Source organism: Panthera leo, chromosome F3 (genome assembly GCF_018350215.1).
Source record: "Panthera leo isolate Ple1 chromosome F3, P.leo_Ple1_pat1.1, whole genome shotgun sequence".
Lineage (NCBI taxonomy): Eukaryota > Metazoa > Chordata > Mammalia > Carnivora > Felidae > Panthera > Panthera leo.
The window spans coordinates 20,258,277-20,271,932 of record NC_056696.1 but is presented as its reverse complement, the minus strand read 5'-3'; the positions used below and the strand labels follow the sequence as shown (position 1 = coordinate 20,271,932).

Here is a 13,656-nt window from a genome sequence, read left to right as displayed (position 1 = left end):
TCCCATGGTTCTTGAGTTAAAGCCTGCATCAGGCTCTGTGCTGACATCTCAAAGCCTGCTTCAGATTCTGCACCTCCCTCTCTCACTCTGCCCCCCCCCCCCACTCACATTCTCTCTCTCTCTCTCTCAAGAATAAACAAACATTAACGATTTTTTTTTTAAAAAAGTTAAAAAAATAATGGGATCCCATAAACATGTCGAATTACTATGTTGTATACCTGAAACCAATGTAACCATTGTGTGTCAACTACCCTCAAATAAGAAAGAACTCAGGGGCGCCTGAGTGGCTCAGTCAGTTGAGCGTCCAACTTCGGCTCAGGTCATGATCTCACGGCTTGTAAGTTTGAGCCCCACGTCAGGCTCTGTGCTGTCAGCTCAGAGCCTGGAGCTTGCTTCGGCTTCTGTGTCTCCCTCTCTCTCTGCCCCTAAACCACTCACATTCTGTCTCTGTCTCTCTCAAAAATAAGCAAAAATTTTTTAAAAAAATTAAAAATTTTTAAATAATGGAACTCCAATTTTATGTGGGGCTTCAATACACCTAGGTTAGTTCCCCAGTTTCCATTATAGCTAGATGTGACCATGTATCTGAGTTCTGGCTCATGCGACTAAGTGGAAATGTTGTGTGGGACTTCCTAGGGAGGTTGCTTTTTTGTAATTGACTAAAGTGAAAGATGGCCCTTCCCTCTTCCTCTTTGCTGCTACCTGAAATACTGGCACAACGGCTGAACTACAGTCACAGTGGTCCATAAGATCACCTTAAGGATGCTTCTTGAAAGACAAAAAATGTTTGGCTATTAAAATAGTTGATGGCCCTCCACAGGGCCACAGCACATAAACAAATGCACATTATATCTATGACATTAAAATTTCAGAATGGGATCTGCAAGGCTTCTTGAGACTTTGCTTTTCCAGTCCAACATACGAAAAGCTCAGACAAACAATAACTGTTAAAAATTTGATGCAAATAAGATGTTTTTTGATAGGTAAACATATAAACAACGGGGTTACATCCATACAGTGGAGTGTTATTCGGCCACAAAAAGAAGTGAGCTACCAAGCCACTAAAAGACACGGAGGAACCCTACATGCATATTTTGTAAGTGAAAGAAGCCAGTCTGAAAAAGCTACATATGTTTGATTTCAACCATACAGTATTCTGAAAAAGGCAAAACTTTAGAGGCAGTAAAAAGGTCAATAATTGCCATCAATCATGGAGAGAGGGGTTGGGAGGAGGAAAAAGAGGTTGACCAGTGAGCATTTTTAGAGTAGTAAAGCTATTCTGTATAACAGTATAATGGTGGATACATGACATGAGGCATCTTTCAAAACCCACAAAACTGTACAAGCGAAACCTAACGTAAACTTGAGTTAATGATAATGTATCAATATTGGCTCATCAACGGTAACAAACGTACCATACTAATGATAAGAAATTGTACAGGTTTTGGGGGTGGGGGTAAATGAGAACTCTCCGTACTTTCTGCATAATTTTTCTATAAACCTTAACAACAAAAAAATTTTAAAGGGGTGACTAGGGAGTAGGGGTGGCAGGGAATGAGGAAGTCAATGAAGAAAAGGCTAAGCAGCACTGATCTAGTCTGAAGAGAGGCTGCAGCTATTTGAGTTTTAAACTTCAATCAGCTTTCAGAGGTTTTAGGATAATGCAGAACTGGGTTCAAATCCTGACATTTACTAATAAGGTGACAAGCTCCTTAACTTCTGTCAGCACTGTAAAATGGAGGTAAAAATACCACCTTTACACACAGGATACTTAAAAAATATGTTATGTACAGCAAAGTAAATATATGTGCGCATATAAAGTGCTCAGGCTTTGACACCGAGGAGCTCAGTCAAGGTACTCTTCTACTGTTTGACCATGAACACCCAAATCTCTATATATTTCATTCCCATAAAAGATAATAAGGCATCTAGACTATTTTGCTACTACTTTAATTTACCCAAAGAAAATCACTCTGAAAATAAATCCACATTAAAAAAAACAAAAAACAAAAAACAAAAACCGGGATGCCTGGCTGGTTCAGTCAGAAGAGAATTCAACTCTTCATCTCGGGGTTGTGAGTTCAAGCCCCAAGCTGGATGTAGAGATTGCTAAAAAAATAAATAAATAAACTTAAAAAAAATAAATTTAAAAAACTTATGAGAATTGGTAACTTTGTAATGACAATTATGACATGCAGCTCACATGATTCTGTGAATAGTATAGTACAAACCAAACCAAAATAATAACTTCTCTGTATTTTTCCCCTATCACAGGCAACTTTCCTACTTAATAAAAAACCAAAGAATATTTTTTCTATAACTGTGTATCAAATTGATCATTAGACTGAAGAAAGGAATGATGGTAAAGTGTTACTTCTAAAAATTCAAAAGCTCTTGTTTTTCTATTTTTAGATTTCTATTTTTAAGTCAGAAGCAATACATGTATCAGGAAAGGGGCCAGTAAAAAAAAGCTTAAAGAGATAATCAGATAATGACTAATAATAGTAACAGTCTATTAGATTTAGTTTGGATCATCTAAAAATCACAATCAGAACAAAAATTTTAACGCTCAATTTTTCACAAACACGGTCCTCTAAGGAAAAAAGTTCCCTTATTCCCATCAGAAAGAGAAAGAAATCTTAATAGAAAATTTGTACCACTAAAGATTGACAAACTTCCAGAATGTAAGAATCCATCAGATATTTTCTTAAAATCTATTCCCTAATATCAAAATCAGAAAAAGAAACAGCTTGGGGGAGACTGGGTGGCTCAGTCAATTAAGCCTCTGACCCTTGATTTCAGCTCAGGTCAAGATCTCACTGTGAGTTTGAGCACAGTCGGGCTCTCAGCTGACAGCAAGGAGCTTGCTTAAGATTCTCTCTTTTTCTCTCTGTCCCTCCCCTGCTCACAAGCATTCTCTCTCTCTCTCTCCCTCCCTCCCTCCCTCAAATATAAATAAACACTAAAAAAAAAGAAAAATAGCCGAAACTTTCATTTCTTGTATGAAGTATGAATCATAAAGTCTTCTGCTTATTATATATAACTTTTGTCACTTTCATTTACCTCTTTTGCCCAGTAATCTTCTCTCCTTTGTATCTATTATACATGTATAACACCAAGGAATTTAGTTTTCTATTTCAAAATATCCAATGGATGTATGGAAACCAATTTGACAATAAATTTCATATATTAAAAAAATAAAAAGAAAAGAAAAAAATAAAACAAAAAAAATTTTAAAAAAAATATCCAGCTCAAGGAAATGGATAAATAAATAAATAAATAAAATATCCAATGGAAAATACTGGTGTTCCACAGATAAAAGGTATTACATAATCTTAAAATTATAAATAAATCAGCCAAACACTGTTGTTATATTTCTAATAGATATTAAAAATAGCTTACACCTATACAGCATTTACTAGGTATCAGGTTCTAAGTACTTTACATGTATTAACTAATTTGATCCTTGAAAGAGCTCTTTGAGGTAAGTACTATCATCAAATCCATGAGGGTGGCTAGATGCTATGATCTTATCAGAAAGTATCAAGAAAAGATTTTCATTTAATTTCATCTCCATTATAATCTAGCTGACAGTAAGACACAGCAGTCACAAAAATACATCCTAATTTCAAGGCACCTGGAATGTGGGAAAAATTTTGCTTACAGCTCAGAATCAAAGGAAAGAGGTCATTTCCACCCCATTTTAAAGATGAAGCTAAGAAATAAAAAGGTCATGCAACTTGCTCAAGGTTATATGGCTCTTGGGTACAATCTTACAACCACTACCCACTCTAAAAAAGAAGACCAGCACAATGACATCTATGATGCATTAAAATCAGTTCTAATTTGTGACCCTATTCTACAAAGTATTTTGTAAAAGACTTCTACATTGAAAAATATCCAAATGAGGCATAGAAGAACCACCATTCTGGTAGCAATGTACAAGAGTATATTTTATCTCTCATCTGACAATATCAGGGAACTTGAAGGGAATTAGCAAACGACTATAGAATGATTATTAATTCCCGGGGCACCCGGGTGGCTCAGTCAGTTAAGCGTCCAACTTCGGCCAAGGTCATGATCTCGCGGTTCGTGGGTTCAAGCCCCGCGTGGGTTCGAGCCCCGCTGTCAGCTCAGAGCCTATTAGAAATATAACAACACTGTTTGGCTGATTTATTTATAATTTTAAGATTATGTAATACCTTTTATCTGTGGAACACAAGTATTTTCCATTGGATAGTTCGAAAAAGAAAACTAAATTCCTGAGCTGCCAGCTCAGAGCCTGAAGCCTGCTTCAGATTCTCTGTGTCCCCCCCTCTCTCTGCCCCTCCCCAGCTGGCACTCTGTTTCTCTCTCTCTCTCCTCTCAAAAATAAACATTAAAAAAAAAAAAAAAAAAAGAATGATTATCAATTCCTATTCTCCCCTTTGGTGGTCAAAAGATCTTCAGATTCCAAACAGATTTCTCCCCGTGCAGTCAAATGCAGACATCAATCACCATTTTTCTATTCTTACAATAGTTAAAATACTTAACTGACATATCTAAAAATATTTAAACTTAATTTTAACTTTGTCATTCATGTGGGAAATTTGTGAAAAATAGAAGAGTGACAGAAATTTAGATTAACCAGTCAATAAGTAAATTTTCTCTCAGTTGAGTGTTGCCAATGACTTTGTTCCCCTAGGACTTCATTTGGTAACTTACTTAAAGGACATAACAAGCAAATGAAATGTGTGATACTAGTCCGATACTGGTTTGGACAAATCAGTTGCAAAGAAAACTCTGGGACGAACTGGCTCATGAGATGAGATGAAATTTTATTGAACTGTAGAGGGAGTCGGTTGGGAAAAAAAAGCAAGTTAGCATTAAGTTTTCATACAAAGGCAAGCTCTAAGTGGTAGGAATTAACTTTTGCTTAATATTTAAATAAAATATAAAGTGTATATAATTTTCAACAGTGTACTTGGACTGCTTCTGTAATAATATTTTTTAAGGATGGGAACAGAAGGAAATGAAACAGAAGAGAAGGAAAGAGGAAATAAAGGGGAAGAAAACAAAGAAGAAGGACAGAGGAGGAAAGGCAGGGGAAGGAAAAAGGAAAAGGGGAAGGGAAAGAAAGGGAAGGGAAAAGAAGGAAAGTAGGACATACACGGCTTCAGAATTAGACCTGGGTTCAATTCTTGACTGTACTATTTAAGAGATGTGTGGCTATGGGCAAGTTACTTAAATTCTTTAAACCTCAGTTTCTAGAGAGTATCACCTGTGTTATAAAAATGTTTATAGGTGAGCCTCAGTGGCTCAAGTCAGTTAAACATCTGACTCTTGATATCAGCTCATGAGATCAGGTCATGATCTCATGGTTCCTGGGATTGAGCCCCCAAGTGGGGGGCTCTGTGCTGACAGCGTAGAACCTGCTCGGGATTCTCTCTCGCCTCTCTCTGCCCCTTCCCTGGCTCATGCACTCCTGTACGTGCGCGTTCTGTCTCTCTCTCTCTCTCAAAATAACTAAACTTTTTTTTTTTTAATGTTTAAAATGTTTATAAGGATTCAGGATGCCTGGGTGGCTCAGTCAGTTAAACATCTGACTTCAGCTCAGGTCACGATCTCATGGTTTGTAAGTTCAAGCCCAGAGCCCTGCTTCGGTGAACACAAGCCCCAATTAGGGTGAGCCCTGCTTCTCTCTGTCCCTCGTGGGATTCTCATTCCCTCTCTCTCTCTCTCTCTCCCTTCCTCCCTCTCTCTCTCTCTCCCCACCCCCCCTGTTTTTTGCTCACTTGCACACTGTCTCTCTCTCAAAAAAAAAAAAAAAACATTTATAAGGATTCAATGAAATAATAAGGTACCTAATATACACTATCTAACACACTAAGAATTCATTAAATATTAGTCATCTTGGAGCACCTGGGTGGCTCAGTTGGCTAAGCAACTGACTTTGGCTCAGGTCATGATCTCGTGGTTCGTGAGTTTGAGCCCCACATTGGGTTCTGTGCTGACAGCTCAGAGCCTGCCTCGGTCCTCTGCCCCCCTCTTTCTGCCCCTCCACTGCTTATGCTCTGTCCCTCTCAAAAATAAACATTAAAAAAGAATATATATTAATCATCTTTATCCACTTCCTTCTCCATAACTAACAGAAAGTAGGAAAACACATCCGGCCTCCTGTCCTGAGTGCTTCTGGAAAGTGCAGAGTGGAAGAGAAGTGAGAGCATCTCTGTCTCCACAGGGTCTTTGGCAATCCACATGAGCAGAAATGGTGAATAAAAATGGTACTTACTCTAGACAAATTATGTATTTTTATGTAGTTTAAAAAGTCATTATTCAGTATTGGTTTAATCAAATCATCCAAGTCACAGGCATGATTTTTTGGCCACAAATCATTTCACAAAATCCCTAACTCTGCTGTTGACTATTCTGAAAGTCAAAATAGATGACTATTTTAAAGTGTCAGTCAACATCTAAGGCTGACTCTTCCAAAAAGCTCCTCCTTGTCAGTATGAGGCTTTTTATTCTGTGAAATAAAATTCCCATACTTTTAAAGTCACTTAAAAGTTAAGAGGTCAAAAAACTATTCCCCCATATAATTCCCTACTACATACTCCAGATGATAGATGCACAGAAATAGAATGTTGCTATAGTATGAAGAGGAAAAAAGGGGGTCGGAGTGTAAGTACCTTAAAAGTATTCCAGAAAATCTGCTTGCCAACAATAAAATCCCCACAGTAAAACAACAGAGGGAGACAGCAGAACTCACTTCAAATGCTCAATCCCTAACTTCCGTAGCAGTAACTGGAAGAAAGAGGAACAGAGGGGGAAAGAACTGTTAATTCTCAGAGGACAAGCAGAACTGCCTCCACCCCTGTAGTTATTTGAAAGTTCTTACTGAGAAAGGATCGTAGCTCTACACAGATCTCCTCTAAAAAAGTTTATTCACTGGATTTTGAAAAAAGAAAAAAAAATCTTGAAACCAAGTAAAAAAAAAACAAAAAAAAAAAAAGAAAAAGAAACCAAGTACAAACATTAGATTCTCAGGTTCTGAATAACAAAAGAAAAATCATCCCCTTCTCTGGGATTAAATGCAGCCTGCTGTCTCAAAATTTGGGAAGTCATTGTCATGGCCCTACAAGATTTAAACTCTCCAATGGTTTCCACTAAACTCAGAATTATATACAAAAACATGCTGCCACAACCTCAAAGGGCCTTGAGATCTGGCTCCTCTCAGCCTCTGCAGTCTCATTCCCACTATGCGCAGGCACAAAGCTTTGATTCCTTCTTTAAACTGTCAAGCTTGTCTTCACCTATGGGTTTGCACAATATTTCCACTGCCTGGATAGGGCTGGATCACTAGGTCTTAGTTTAAATGTATCTCCTCAAGGAAACCTTTCACTGCCTTATCTTTTCATTCTTTAAGGGAAAGGAGTAAAATTAAGGTAACTAAGATTTACTGCGTATCTAAGAAACACTGGGCAAGCTTTCACGTGACTTCCACTGAATCTTTACAGCCCAGAGATAGATATTATTCTTATAAATGAGGAAAGCAGATGCAAAGATTGAATACTGGTCCAAGGTCACATAGGTAATATATAACAAAGCAAAGATTCGAGCCCAAAGTTGTCAAATCCCAAACCCACAATCTTTCTGCTACACTATACTGCCTCTCCGTTTAAACAGAAACCATTTTACTGGGAGGAAATGCTTAATTAAATAGAAAGCCACAAAAAGGACTGTAGTTATTATGTAAAGATCTATAAACTGGCAGTCTGGGTAATTAACTCTGTATTCAGAAGCTTCATCTGGTATCTGTATTTCTTTTATATTGGCAATTAGCTAACTAGGATCATTAAAGGAACAACAGCTATTTCTCCTGAGACTCAAAGATTTCATAAGGTATATTCAAAATGCGCTTTCTCTTCTATGCTTTATACATTTGTTATAACTGGTAAATTAAGTAGTTAAATTACAGAATTTCTGAGTTTACTCCAAGGAGTTCAGCTAATACATACTCAAAAATGGCAGTTTTTTGGTTTCCTTCTTTTTTTTTTAATGAAAAGGCAAGATTTTTAACACTCTTCAATTAAGGTTAATAAATTGGAACAATAATAAGGCAAAATTAATTTGAAAAAGCAATACCCAAGTACTCTGGAAACATATCATATTTTATCTTGGTTTCTTGCTGTTTACATATATGCCTAACTTTCTCAACCAGGGCTATAAAATTCCAAAAGGCAGGGTCTTTGACCTACACATATCCATAATACCTTGCTATGGAAGACTCAAAATATTTTTTAATGCCAATTATTAGAAAAAAGAAATCAATTTGCTTTTATATCCCCTGTGTTAGGTTTTAAATATGTCCACAAACTCTTTAGTGTTCCTCCCATTGAAACATGAAGTCTAAGTCCCCTCCCCTCAAGGGAGAGTTGACTTAGTGACCTCCTTCTATGGAAAAAAATAAGGCCTAAGTGACAGTATATGATTTCAAAGTCGAGGTCATAAAGGGCACTGCAGCTTCATGCTTGCTCCCTCTTTTGGATTTTTCAATATAGGGTAAACTAGCAGCCACAACCTGAGAACACTCAAACAGCTTACAGAAAGATGCACACGGGTAGGGACTAAGGCTTCCTGCCAATAATCAGGGAAGAAGTAAAGTCTCCTAAGAACAGCCCTATGAGTGAGCCATCTTCCTGCCCCAAACGAGCCTTCAGATGACTACAGCCAGGCCAACATCTTGTCTACAATGTCATCATGACACAGTGAGTCAGGATAGCCCTGCTAACTGGCTCCTGAATTTCTGGCCCACAAACCTGTGGGAGGTAATAAATGGTCACTGTTGTTTTAAACTGCTAAGTTTTTGGGGGGGAGGGGGTCTGTTATACAGCAATAGATAAAGAATTAAGAAATCTCTCAATTATTAAATGCCTCACATTGTTTCTCATGAACATCTGTCTCAACCTTTTCCCTTTCCCGACAAGCATCAGCATCTTGAGGATCAAGATAGCTATTTAGAACAAATCCCACCACATGATCCTGTCGTACCTCTCCCTGATCTGACAATCACTGATAAATAACATAATTATCTGAAAATAGAGTACCCTTTAGATGCTGAGTAAAGTAAGCAAGATAAGAGCTTTTGCCAGACTCAGACAGAACCCAGGCTCTCCTTGGATTTCCAAACTGGGATGACTTATCTAAACCTCAGGGGGAATTCCTTCCTCCTACTTTCTCTTTCACATGAGTCCTATGAACAGACTTTCATGGCAGGGCAAGAGCCCCACACAGAATTTTTATGGAAACTCTAACATACTAAAGTGCCTAATTCCACATAAGACAAATTTTCAAAGTTTTGTTAGACAGTAAGTTACAAAACTCAAATCACTACCCCTCCCACTAACATCTGCCACCCCATTAAAACAAAACAAAGCAATAGGAAGCATTTTCTGGTCACGCTTTTTTGAGACTAAGAAAAGAATCTCCTCTCACACATGCGACATTCGAGTGTGTCCCGCTGTCCATAGAGTTGCTGGGTTTACTTAAGGCTGATAATCACGGAAAGGCAGGTAACAGGTGTTCACTTTCACGTTTAGGTCCACCTGGGCTAATCCTCAGGCAAATTTACTGCTGGGCTGAAGTAAGGAGAGGAAGAGAAGGGGTGCAGTAAAGGAAGGATGACAGCAGACAATACACTGAGCTCTAACACACCAAACTCATCCTTACTTACCCTTATTTATCTCATGGGTTTCACTTCCCTGCCCCAATCAAACTCTTGTAAAGGGATCATTTAAATTTCCAAATTGCAAAAGGTGAATGAAAGCAACATAAAAGATGTACAAATCACAACGTTATACCACTCATCCTCCAAACCTCAAATAAAATCCATCCTGCTATTCAAATTCTATCTACAAGCTAACCACCCCGAGAGATTTCTCCCCCACTTTAAACAAGTATCATGCATCAGTTCATCATTGGGAAACTGCTTCTACCACGGTATTGAATTGTCGCTTAAAGTTATTGTTATTTTTAAAGCATTTATTTATACTGTGAAACAAGCTCACTGCAAAAATTTCAGAATACCAAAAGCTATATTCTCTTACATCCAGACCTTAGTTCTATTTGCCAGAGCTAATGGTCATCAGCAGTTTCTTGTGTATCCATTCAATTGGAAATTATTTACTTTTCAAATGCTTGTATTCTATTTCCTTTTGACGGCATAAGCCATACTTAATATGTATTTGTATCCCACCCAACACACTGCATATAGCAAAAAATAAATATTTGTAGATTTAACTGTGACTACAAAGTACCTGCTGTTCATTTATTTCTAGAATTAACAATTCCAATAAACAAACTTTGCTTGTTTACAAACATCTCATGTAACTTGAAATGAATAAATCTACAAAAATTAGGGATGCTTGGGTGGCTTAGTTGGTTAAGTGCCTGACTTCAGCTCAGGTCATGATCTCGCCGTGTGAGTTCGAGCCCCGTGTTGGGCTCTGTGCTGACAGAGGCCCCGTGTCGGACTCAAAGCCTGGAGTCTGTTTCAGATTCTGTGTCCTTCTCTCTCTCCCTGCCCCTCCCCCACTCACGCTCTGTCTCTCAAAAATAAATGTTAAAAATTTTTTTTTAATCCTGTCGTAGCACTAAGATAAATAGAACAAAAAACAAAAATATAAGATACAATTTAAATACAGTAATAAAGTCTTTGATCCTTCTGGAAAAAATCTTAAGTGTTCTATATGACATCTTAAAACAGTAACAATGTGCATATCTGAAGGTAAATTATACAATAATTTACGTTATCATCACTCATGACCTATTTACTTTCCTGTTAGAAACACTAACAAGCTTGTGTTTCTAATCTTCAAGCCTATAGAAGATTATAAAGAAATAAGAACAGGGACGAAAACAGGGATGCTATGGTGATAGTAGTAAGTTTGGGGGTTTTTGCCCTGCGTAGATTTTTATTAAATCACTTTGGCAAACATTCAGAATTTAGATGCAAACATTCATAGGTGGCATCCAGTTGTTTAAAATGACCCAGTCGGAGGGGTGCTTGGGTGGCTCAGTCAGTTCAGCATCTGACTCTTGATTTCAGTTCAGGTCATGATCTCACAGTTCATTAGTTCAAGCCCCACATCATGCTCTGTGCTGACAGTGTGGAGCCTGCTTGAGATTCTCTCTCTGTCTCTCTGCCCCTCTTTCATGCTCTGTCTCAAAAACAAACATTAAAAAATAAAATAAAATAAATAAAATAAAATAAAAATAAAATAAAATAAAATAACCCAGTGGAGGGGTGTTTGGGTGGCTCAGTTGGTTAAGCGTCTAACTCTTGATTCTGGCTCAGGTCATGATCTCATAGTCTTGAGACTGAGCCACACATCAGGCTCTGAGCTGGGTGTGGAGCCTGCTTGAGATTCTCTCTCTCCCTCTCCCTCTGTTCCTTCCCTGCCCAAGTTCACGCTCTCGAAAGAAGCAAAGAAAGAAAGAAAGAAAAAAAAAAAGAAAGAAAGAAAGAAAGAAAGAAAGAGAGAGAGACAAGACCTGACCCAGTAGATTGTTCTAAATTAGGTAGAATATAAAATTTGGCTGTTAACACAGAGGCCTAAGATGGCTTAACCAAGACAGAGGTGTGTTTCTTTAACTCCTACAAGTCCTCATGTAGATGGTCCAGGGCTGGTGTGGTGGGCTCCATGGGGTTGCGAACCAGGTTCCAGGAAGGCTTGTTTCTGAGTCCTTGATCCAGCCACAGTAGTGAGTTCAGTGGGTTATTTTTTTTTTTTTTTAAACCTCAAAATGAGGAAAGAATAATTAGAAGAGCAGATATAAAGACTCAGAAAAAGAACAGCCAAATCAATATTTTAAAATAGAGATGGAGAGTCTTACAATGTCAAAACCCACCGAGGGCATTCTAGCAGCCTGCGATAGTTGATTTTTATAAAGACGCCAGGGTAATGCAGCCTAGTGATTAAGAGTTCAAGCTATGTGGTTAGACTGCCCAAAATTTACAGTAGCATTCTGCCATTCACAATTCTTGTGACACTGAGCAGATTAAAATTATTTTACTTCCCTAGGGACAACTTGCCTAATCCTTAGTCTAAAGATACTACTATCTAATTTGTGAGCTGATGAGGAAATAAGATAACTGATATAAAATGTTCAGCTTAATACCGTGTTTCTGGAAAACCACCACCACCACCCCCCAATAATTATAAAGATAATGTTAAATTCAGCATGGTATATAGTTTCTAAGAGGGCAAGAAAATGAATTTGAATATTCCCATCCAAAAACGTTTGCTGTTAAAACAGTCTTGCCACTTAATGGGTTACATTCATATTATCTGTAGATTATACAAATTCATCTAATAACCTAACAAACCAAATTACGAATATTTTTTAAGTGTAAGGAAGGAAGGAAAGGAGGAAGGAAAGAAGAAATGTGTGACAAAAAAAGCAAAGTCAGAAGACCGAGATTAATATTTGATTATATCTGGCCAATAAAGTAAAGAAAAAAATCTTTAGCCTCCAAAGGTAACATCCCAAGACTGGAACCAAATCAAATATACTGGATCTGACATACAGCTTTTTGGTATTTCCCATATGATAAACTATTCAAATTGGTAATATTACAGTCAAGGTAGTATTCAATATTTGACTTATACAAAATATACAAAAATTAAGAATAAATTCTCTCACACAGAGATGATATGGTTAAAGTTACATAGGATGTTTTTAGGGGAAAAAATATTCTTTCACACACCAAAATAGGCGGTACCCAGGGGAATATTTAAAAGCAACTTAGCATAAAACAGAAAATTGAGCATTTTTCTTTGGACTTTTGTCCTCTGAAAGTTGTATGATCTGCCAATTATCAATCACATATTACTTGCATTTGAAATTTGGGTAGAAGTCAATACCAGAAGGCCAAAATGACAACAGAACAAAGATGTAAAGGTTTTTTTTTATAAATCATGTTTAACATGAGCTGTAATTGAAAATGTGCTGTACTTGTTTTACAAACCACTCTCCTGAATTTGGATATAATATGGAAAAGACCTGTTCTATATTTGAAATGAAGATTTTCCTTCTACAATTATGCAAATGTCCATATCCTATAAAAAGTGAAGGACTGTAATATTGGCACTTATGTTAATTCTAAAATACAAATCTCTCTAGGTAAGTCTTGATATTTTATTTAAATTACTACCGGGGTACCTGGGTGATTCAGTCAGTTGAGTGTCCGACTTTGGCTCAGGTCATGATGTCACGGTTCAAGAGTTCGAGCCCTGTGTCAGGCTTGCTGCTGACAGTGCAGAGCCTGCTTCGGACCCTGTCTCTCTCCCTCTGCCCCTCCCCCACTTGTTCGTTTTTTCTCTCTCTCAAAAGTAAATAAAACTTTTAAAAAATTTAATTATTACAACATACTGTGCTGGTACAAAAGGGGGAAAAAAACATGTTTCAATATGCATACAACCTATCAAAAATTCACAAATAGTCTTACTTAATGGTCAATTGTTTTCAACAAAGACGCCAAGACCGTTTGGTTAAAAAAGGTTTTTCTCATGGGGTGCCTGGGTGGCTCAGTAGGTTGAGCGACCGACTTCGGCTCAGGTCATGATCTCACGGTTTGTGAGTTCGAGCCCCACGTCGGGCTCTGTGCTGACAGCT

General features: G+C 37.6%; 1 protein-coding gene and 1 long non-coding RNA gene across 4 annotated transcripts in view; one reads left to right on the top strand and one right to left on the bottom strand.

Moving 5' to 3' along the window:
• Nucleotides 1-13,656, bottom strand: part of RASAL2 (RAS protein activator like 2) — a 348,451-nt gene that overhangs the window by 298,761 nt on the left and 36,034 nt on the right. The window lies entirely within an intron of this gene.
• The window catches only part of LOC122212150, a 62,369-nt gene continuing 57,258 nt past the window's right edge, over nt 8,546-13,656 (top strand). The window contains exon 1 of the long non-coding RNA XR_006199034.1: nt 8,546-8,747. This is a non-coding gene — a long non-coding RNA (uncharacterized LOC122212150). The remainder of the gene's footprint in view (nt 8,748-13,656) is intronic.